Genomic DNA, 9,569 nt, shown 5'->3' with positions numbered 1-9,569 from the left:
TCTTAAACGAGACGACAGAGCATCAACATGTATGCCCTGTGAGTGACTGATTCATCATAAATCCAAATGGAGTATTCATTTGTACCAAGTCCAGGAAACTAAAACGGCTCCAAGTTCACACTTGAGCTAAAATTCATTAGTTACACCATTTTCACTTTGCACATATAGAAGAGACATGACCCATATTTCAGCGAGGGTAGGATGGGAATTCAGTGCAGTGTCATGAGGTCTCCGCTTTAAAATTTCATTAGACCCTCAAATTGACCTCACATTAAAGTCCCTTTATACACGTGAGAGATTAGCATAACTGGTGTCAAATCATACCTTAGAAATAGAAGCCTAGTCAAACAGACCAAGCATATAACCACTGCCTCAAGAGAAATTTGTTCTCATCAGGTTAACTTAACAGGGAGCAGGTCTGAGGGCACAGCCAAGAAGTAGTTCACCATGCAAGATAAACCTTAAAACCCATTTAGTGGGAGACAAAGTTTCAATGTCACCAACTTTCATTTTGATCCTTGTTTGAACAGAAACAGCCATCCACAGGGAACCAAAGCAAGTCAACTGGAGTTTTGGGAAGACATTGCATCTTATCAGTTGCTTTGATCTGAACCTCTTGGATAACTTAACCATTAAGATCCTGATATCAATTTAGAGAATGTAAAGTTGAATAATCTAATAACCCTTTACATGTTTTGAGTAAAAAAAAAAAAAAAAAGATATCTTTGGGACAAAATATTAAGCAAATGACCAGCATATATACAAGCAAAATGTTTATTGTGACACGATCAGACTCCAGCCTTCATCATGCTGTAAGGCAGCAGGGGCTTCCCCAGGTGGATTCCCACAGTGAGCCCAAACTCCTTTCCGGCGTGCTTCTCTTGGACGTCTGGCTTCAGCAGGAAGCCTTTTTCTGCGTCAAAGTCCTCAAGGGGAGGGAAGGCCAGGGATTCTTCAGTCAAGACGCTCTGCAGACGAAGACGCCAGGATGCCAGCATGGCATCACGAGCCTCAGCAGGAGTATCAGATGGGGCCCAGAAGATTTGAGGGGCCAGAACTTGGAAGCCACAGTAGTGCAGGATGCCATTCTAGGGGGAGACACCAGGTCAGAAGGTTAAGGAACACGAGTGAGTCAAACATACCTGCATCGGCCACAGGGTCACGTTCATGTCTCCGTTGATGCCGTTTGAACTAAACATGGACTCGTGAGAGCCAGTGGTGAAAGACAACAGCACCTTCTTGTCCTGCAGAGACACAGTCAAGAAATGCCGCCTTTCAAAGTCTATATTCCTTTGAGTTGTACCTTGAAGATACCCTTAGTGAACCTCTTCTCATGGGTGTAGGCGAAGCCCAGAGTGAGGACACGGTCGATCCATCCCTTCAAGATGGCAGGAAAGGAGAACCAGTACATGGGGAACTGAAAGTGTAGCACAGTCAGAACCTGATAGTAAAAGTGCGACAGTCAAGCATCACCTGAAAGATCACCAGCTCTGCTTCTTTGAGCTTCTGCTGCTCTGCAGTGATGTCAGCAGAGAGTCTTCCCTCCTCCCAGGCCAGCTTGGTCTCCTGAGCATATTTGAAGTGTTTGGGGTCCTTTGCCTCTCCTGTAGGCGACAAGACTTCAGACTAGACCACAGAAACCCTCATCTTTTACCCACCAACATCCTCAGCAGTGGCAGCAGCTTTGAACTTCATGGCGTACAGGTCGGACACCTGGACACTGCAGCCCTGAGCAGTGAGAACCTGAACAGCTGCTTCTTTGACCGCAGCAGAGAAGGAGCCAGAGCTTTGGTGAGCGTAGATGATCAGAACCTTCTTTGAAGCTGAAAGAGTGAGATTGTAGTTTAACATTACATTTTAAGAAATGAAAGTTGTACCAAACGCAAACTCATGACTCCTTTGAGTCACACTGCTCCAGGAACCATAGACTATTACTTTGACTGCAGTTCAACCCACAGCAGCCATGCCTGTTGGCCATTAGTGGTTCTTGCCAGGCCCTAAGCAAGTTGAACAGTTTCTCTAAAGGGCGAATGTTTAGTTCAATTAACACCTTAAGCTTTTAAAGACAAAAGTTTGGGCACGTTCCATATTGTGATCCCGTTCCTCAAATGGTGTGTAAAAAAGAAAAAAAAAAAGTTTTTACTGTTCAAATGACCATCAGGTACTCTATTAATGTGTAAATGGTAATCTGTCAGTATTTGGATACAAACTTGCTTCAAAAGTGACCACTGCTCATTTCATGTCTAGTCATGTGAAGATCAGGCTGCACTAAATAGTGATGGGATGCGTCAGCGCATGCGTCGAGCTCAGGCAGCAACACACACGTCGGTGCGTGTATCGCTTTAAGAAACTTGCGTGACCGATAGCGCGACTGTTGAAGATGATGCGCCAAACTGTTAAAAATGGAAGCGCATCCGTCAACGGGATCGCGGAGCATTTGCGTTTCAGAACTAAAATTATAGAGCATTTTAATCTTGTTTCAAAAAGGGCATTTAATTAAACTTTCGTAGTTTCCACTTATTTTTTAATTCAAACTTATTTTAAAGTGAATCTTGGTTTACTATTTATATTGTTTGGTTCAGGTTAAATGTCTTTGACAGAATTGTCTCATTTTAATAAATCAAACTCCTCAATGCTGAGGCATCTTTTCTATGTTTTCAGGAGGAACGGTATCAAAAATGAGAAACCAACTTAATTTTAAAACTCTTAAAGAAAAAAAAAAAAACACTTCATTCATTCTTACATGTTCACATAATATAAAATACATTTTTGTAGTGAAGGCAAATGTACTTTATATTCCAAAAAAGTCAGAGTGCTACAGAGGCAAGGGGTTTAAAAACAATTTCAGTTGAGATACAGCAATAACAAAAATACGACGTGTATATACACTGTCAGTATTCAGTGACACAGTATCGACATGCGTTGAAACGCTTCATGCCTCTCATCGACCCATCACTATTTAACATTTAACACCTAGAGTTTGATTATTATTTAAAGTTATTACATTTAAAAAAAAGTTGCGATTAAATCTCTTCCTACACAGTTAAGATCAAATGTTAACTTGAGATTTTGAACTTGGTAGTCAAAACAAACGGAGGCAGTTCAGCAAAATGATCCAAAGACAAACTCACCCATGGTAGCTGGGAGAGAGGACCTTTGACCTTAGTTGAGTCTCAGTGGATCAGAGATGCGAAGCTTCTGCTTTTTAACTCCTGACAGCAGCCGGCTCGTTAGTCCGCACAAGTGCTGCCAATCAACAATCAGGAACAACCAATCAGCTCGCAGCTTTTACACCGCTTTTTTTCAACTTCTCTGTGTCCGTAACTGTGTCTCAAATTACATACTTGCGTACTAAAAGTTAGTTTTTCTAGTGCATAAGTGCATCTAGATTCTTTAGTGCGCCATGCATACTAAATTGGCGTACTAACAAGCCCACAAAACTGAGTATGGGTAGATTGAAGCTTTCTACCCTAAACAGCCGCCATCTTAGTGACGTAGACGTTGTAAACGGAAGTTACGTCATATCCGGTTAGTGCGTAGTGGCAGTGTTTGATTTGAGACATACTATCTGTCGGGAATTTGCGTAATAGTTAGTACGTACACTATCCTGATGCATACTTACTGCCAGTATACTAAGAGAAGTACGCAATTTGAGACACAGCACGTGTGTGTGTGTGTTTGTCAGAATTAGAGCAAAATAAGATATATATGTTCATTTTATGACATCCAACATCAACAGAAAGTATTTCACATAGTTTATTTTCTAATTTAAATGTTCCTTTTTCTATCAACTCATCATTCTTGAGTCATTTACAAGTTTACAACATGTACTTTTTAAGTAAATATACCTCAGATCTTATGAGTTCCAAGTCATTTTGAGGTTAGAATACAAAATAGTTTTGTATTAACTGCAGGCGAGACAGCTCCTTATTAAAATAATTTGAACTGAATAAAAATAAACTGTTGCAATAGTCCAAATGAGAATACACAAACGCACTGATTACAAGCTCCAGATCATGTTGTGATATCATTTTCCTAAGTTTAGAGATTTTTCTCAGTTCAAGGAAACACCTTTTGGTCATTTTTTTTGCAGGTTGTACTAGAGACATGTCTTTGTCAATTACAATACCCAGGTTTCTCAGGCTCAGTTTGACAGACTAATTGTGACTTTGCTTTGACCTGGAATGATCATTTCTTTATTTATTGAACAAGAGTAAGATACGTTTCGAAGCAAAATTACATGTTAAAAAATGAAACAAATATCCTCTAATGACCAAGATCACATTTTGGCTGGGACCCTTTTAAGCCTGCTTCTCTTCATATTCCTTCAAACCCTGTTTGAGGAGCATCACTAAATGTACGCTATCTATCTGCTTTGCAACTCAGTCAACCTGAGAGTCTTCAGCTTCCAGCCTGAATTCTCCAATCCAGCAGACAGTTGCTCCAGTCCCGGTCCTCCTGGACAGGTCAGGTCCAGCTCTCTCAGACGAAATAAAAAAGGAACAAAAATAATGGGCTTGTATGTTGTTAAAGAAACTTTATATTCTGCTGTCTCTCTAATTTTCTTTCAATTTTCACTTCATGATTTGAAAATAGTTTCTAAATAGTTTTATTTCTGCTGAGTTAGTCAGCAAATGACGAGAGATTTTTGTTGACCAGGTGGACTTCTGGACTCTTAAATCATTCACATGGTTTTTAGGTCCAAACATGACTTCATCCATCCTAGAGAGTGGCTGACAACTACTCTCCATCTGATCACCGTAACATGTTTGTTAATTAGGTTTATTATAAGTCAAATAATGAACTGTCACTTCATGAATCTTCCCAATTCAAACATATGATCAATATATCCTACTCTTCTTCTATTCAAACCAAATTCAGCCATTTGTGTGTATTTGGCTTTGTTTTACTTTAATCTTTTACTAAATGTGTATTACACACATACAGTATTACATACATTTACAGCTTCTGAACCAATAAAGAACAATAAATATGATGTAAAGCCTTTATCGGTTATACTATACGGTTGTGTTTCTTCTCACAAAAAGGAGGTGTCAGGTTGTACCAGGTAAATTCCAAAATATGACTTGCTAAATAAAAAATGAAGCAATCAGGTTCCAGACTTCCTTGTGGAGAAAAAACAAGTGGATCCAAGAAATGAAAATATCATGTTTGGGTTATAGTCAAAAGAATGATTACACTTTCTTTCGTTATTTTCTTAATTTGTAAGTGCTTTTGTGATGCTGGTTCAAAGAGCAGAACAAGTCTGTGGCAACAACAGGCTAAATTCTCACAAGTTGGTATTTGTTAAGCTTAGCGTACGTTTAATTAGTAAGAATGTCTGTAATCTCAATCTTACAAATCCTTCCCTATCTTCTCAGTCTTGCTTTCACTCATCCAGTGCTCTGGGTGTATCAGCCGCCTTCTTATCCGATCACATAATCATAGCTCCTCCTCCAAACATTTTATTATATAGCTGTCAAGTTTAAACCCGTCTCTTCTGCTATGAGTTACTCTTGCAGCCTCACAACTCGACCTACCACCTCCTCACACACATCCAGTCCTTATGGTTCCAATTGTCTAACCTCAACTTCCCAGTCATCAAGACACAGCCTTTCTATAAACTTCACCACCACTAGTGTCACTGTGACTTTGTTTCGGGTATATGCTTAATTCTTCATGCCTTCATCCCTCTACAAATGTGTGTGTCATCTAAAATATCATTTATATTCTGTTCTGCAGTTCAAAACAATCATTTTCACTTAACAAACCAAGTATAAGCAGAGAAACTTAAATCATTATTACAAACACAATAAACCCCTGGACAAAGAAAAAGTTGAAGCATCTGTCGATTCTATGCTAAAACCTATAAGACACAGCTACAGGAGAAACCTGCTGATGCAAGTTAAAATCAGCTGTTTCACTGAACAAACTGACGACCAGTGTTGGGTATGTAACTTTAAAATAGTAACTTACTTACAATACTAGTTACTTTAAAAAAAACAACTTTTGTTAGAGAGGGATAAAGGGAAACTTGCCAAGCGTAAATAAACAAAGACAAATACAATTAATTAAGGGTGCACCAATTATAGTTCTTGTGGCCAATAACGATTGACAATTTTTGAGTGTCTTAACACTGTAATAAAAACGCACAACAATACAAAACTCAAACTGTTAAATAAATTAAATAATATGAAAAATAAAATCTGTAACTTCAGGCAACAGTGAACTCATCAAACTCACAATAAAAAAAAACAGCATTTCTGTCTTATTCTCTGATAGAAAGTCTTTGTTTTCTGTGTGTTATTTTTTTTATTGAAGTGAAAGAGTGTTCAGTAATAGTGTTTTGCATTTATCATCGTGTACAAAAATAAATAGCCTTTAATGAATAAGAAAATAAGCGGATGAGGGTCTGGAAGCGTCAACTTTTCGCATGAGACTTTTGCTCTGCCAAGTGAGCTTATTAAACTGAATGATACCGTGTGAGGTGATGAGTAACAAGACTGTTAAATTCACGGACTGAGGACAGAAGTGAACAACTTCTCTCTGACAGTCTATACCCGTTCCACCTGAATAAAATCAATTAAAGAAATCAAACATTAATGTTCAGTTCATAGCATCAAAGATCATTCGGTCTTTGATTAACTTACAGAACTTAATTTGCAGCTTGGACCACCAGCAGCAGCCTCTCAAATCCCTCTTCCAAAGAAGAATATTTCTTCAGGTCAAACCTGTCCAGATGTTCCTCTTGAGGACAGTAAGAACAGGAAACAGTTCATCCATGGAGATGTCCTAGATTGTCCTGTAGTTGAACAGATTGATGATTCTCTGTGAAGACACATTTTCATCCATTTTCTTCCTTATGAGCTTTGCTGTGTCATGATTCACTTCATGTCTTTGTCAACAAACCTGAAAGTAGACTTTATTTTATTATTTGTTCATTTATATAAAAAAAACCTGTAACCAGAAGTGTGATTTTCTTGATCCACAAGATTGTTGAAAGACAGAAAAAAATAACATTTTGTGACCAGAAGTGCCCACTTGTTAACTTTGTGAGGTGAAAAAGAGACAAAGAGGTTTTCTAGAGGATTTGGTGTCTGGTGTCTGTTGATTGAGAAGGAGAGCTTAGTTGTTTATTTAAATTTTTATTTTATGTATAAGCTAGTGTGTAGTTGTTTTATTTACTTTTCAGCACGCTAATAATGTTTGTTGTCTTTTAAATTCAATTATATTACCCACATACTCCCCCCTGTAACGGGCTTCGCTGTTGGTTTATCCCTTGAGGCTTCCGCCTCGGCACCTGAATAAATTAAATCTACTCTCAGCCCAACTTTAGGGAAGGGTCCGGCCCACTATACAGGCCCTCTGCTCCTGCCATTTGTCTCACTTCCTTAGTCCTTAACTTTATTTAACATTACATCATTTTTGGCGCTAACTTACATTAATGTTCAACTGGTACACAATATGAACATAAGTCCAAGATTGGCTTCTTTTGTGCTTTTACTGGTGTGTTCTTCATAAAGGAGACTCCATCTGAAACCTTTGTCTGTTGCTTTCCCATTATTGATAAAAATAAACATTAGTGAAGTATCATTTATCAGACGCTCTTATGGTCAACCTATGATGCAGTTTTCCCCGTCACTGACAGATTTTCATCTGTCCTGGGTGAGTCTATGAGGTCCACTGTCCGCATGGCTCGACAGAATGTTAAGAAAGGGTTACGCATTGCAATTCTGCTGTCAACCACCGTCTTACAACGGGATATTAAAAACAACATGTCGCACTCAAACATGACATGTTTACAGAGAGAACTGTTAGATCTCCTCCAGAAAGGAACCAGTAGACATGTTAACAGCTCAGAGATGGAGAAAGGTTTCTTTTCCCAGTACTTCCTGGTTCCGAAGAAATCAGGCAGGATGAGAGTAATCCTGGATCTGCATCTTCTAAATTCTTATGTAGCGCAGAGACCATTTCGAATGTTGACAGTTAGACAACTGTTGGAGTGTGTCAGACCAGACGCTTGGATGACATCAATAGATCTGACAGATGCTTATTTTCACTTGACGATTATTCCTCGCCACAGATAATATCTAGATTTTGCGGTAGTGGACGAGGTTTTCGAGTACACTTGCCTGCCGTTCGGGTACTCGCTAGCTCCAAGGACATTCTTAAAGTGCGTAGAGACAGCACTGTAGCCAATAAGGTCAAGAGGAGTCAGAATATTGACATATTTGGACGATTCGTTAATCCTTGCCTCCTCTCAGCGAGAAGTACAGGATAAAACTGCTCTAGTCTTGCGTCACATAACGCAATTGGGGTTTCTGCTCCTCCTCCAAGGACCATCACCTTACCGTGTTGGGGGAGTTTGTGTATCCCAATGATTCAGTGAGCTATATTGCCGGGAGCCTGGTAATGAGTGATTAGGCTTCTAGTAGGGGTACCCATGGCAAACAGGTCCTGGATAAGAGTTCAGACTAAGTATTGTCCAAAATCGTCTCCACAAATCGTAATGAATTAAAATTAAGTTTACCCTTCCCACACCAAGAGGGTAAGGGTTCTTTGGATCGATAGCGAGGCGCCTGGTGGCCGGATGACCTGCGTAGCCCGGCCGGGTTCAACCCGAATTGACATTCCATCCATTCCATCTGCATCACATGGGCTCACCACCTGTGGAAAACGATGCAGGTACGAGACCTGGGCTGCATCGGCTGGCTCTGGGGATGTGGACGTCACCCCTTTGTGGGGTAAGGAGCCTGAGTTTGCACGGCAGATGGAGCCTTACCAATTGGATCTGGTGGGGCTCACCTCCAGGCATAGCTTGGGCTCTGGAACCTAGCTCCTCGATAGGGGCTGGAATCTGTCCTTCTCCGGTGTTGCTCATGGTGTGAGGCGTCAGGGGGATGTGGGGATACTCAAAAGCCCCGGCTGAGCGCCTGTATATTGGAGTTCGCTCCTGTGGATCAGAGGGTTGCCTACCTACGGCTTAGACTGAACGGATGTATAACTCTGACTGTTGTTTGTGCATATGCACCCTAACAGTATCCGGCCTTCTTGGGGGTCCTTAGAGGGGTCCTGTACGGGGCCCCACCTGTGGACTCCATTCTCCTTCTGGGAGACTTCAACGCAAACTTGGCCAATGATGGAGAAACTTGGAGAGGCGTGATTGGGAAGAACGGTTTGCCTGATCTTAATCCAAACGGTCATTTGTTTTTGGACTTCTGTGCTTGTCATGGCTTGTCCATCACAAACACCATGTTCGAACATAGGGAAGCTCATAGGTGTACTTGGTACCAGAGCACCCTATGCCAGAGGTAAATAATCAATTTTGTTATCGTATCATCTGACTTGTGGCGGTGGTCAGTAACCCAAGGACATCATGGTGGACACCAGATGTCAGGGAAGCCGTACGACTGAAGAAGGAATCTTATCGAGACCTAGTGTCTTGCCAGACTCCTTAAGAAAAGGCTAAAAAGCAGGTGTGGGAAGAGTTTGGAGAATCCATGAAGGAAGACTTTCGGTCGGCACCATGGCGTTTCTGGAAAACAGTCAAGCACCTCAGAAGAGGGCCT

At 40.6% G+C, this 9,569-nt stretch overlaps 1 pseudogene; it reads right to left on the bottom strand.

Annotated features, from left to right (window-relative positions):
* Positions 1-788: 788 nt before the first annotated feature.
* Positions 789-9,231, bottom strand: LOC148068784 (NAD(P)H dehydrogenase [quinone] 1-like; annotated as a pseudogene).
* Positions 9,232-9,569: the final 338 nt, after the last annotated feature.

The sequence above is a fragment of the Callionymus lyra genome, chromosome 12, assembly GCF_982586985.1.
Source record: "Callionymus lyra chromosome 12, fCalLyr1.hap1.1, whole genome shotgun sequence".
In the NCBI taxonomy this organism is placed as follows: Eukaryota; Metazoa; Chordata; class Actinopteri; order Syngnathiformes; family Callionymidae; genus Callionymus; species Callionymus lyra.
The sequence above is the reverse complement of the archived record's forward strand: the minus strand, read 5'-3'. Positions and strand labels throughout refer to the sequence as shown.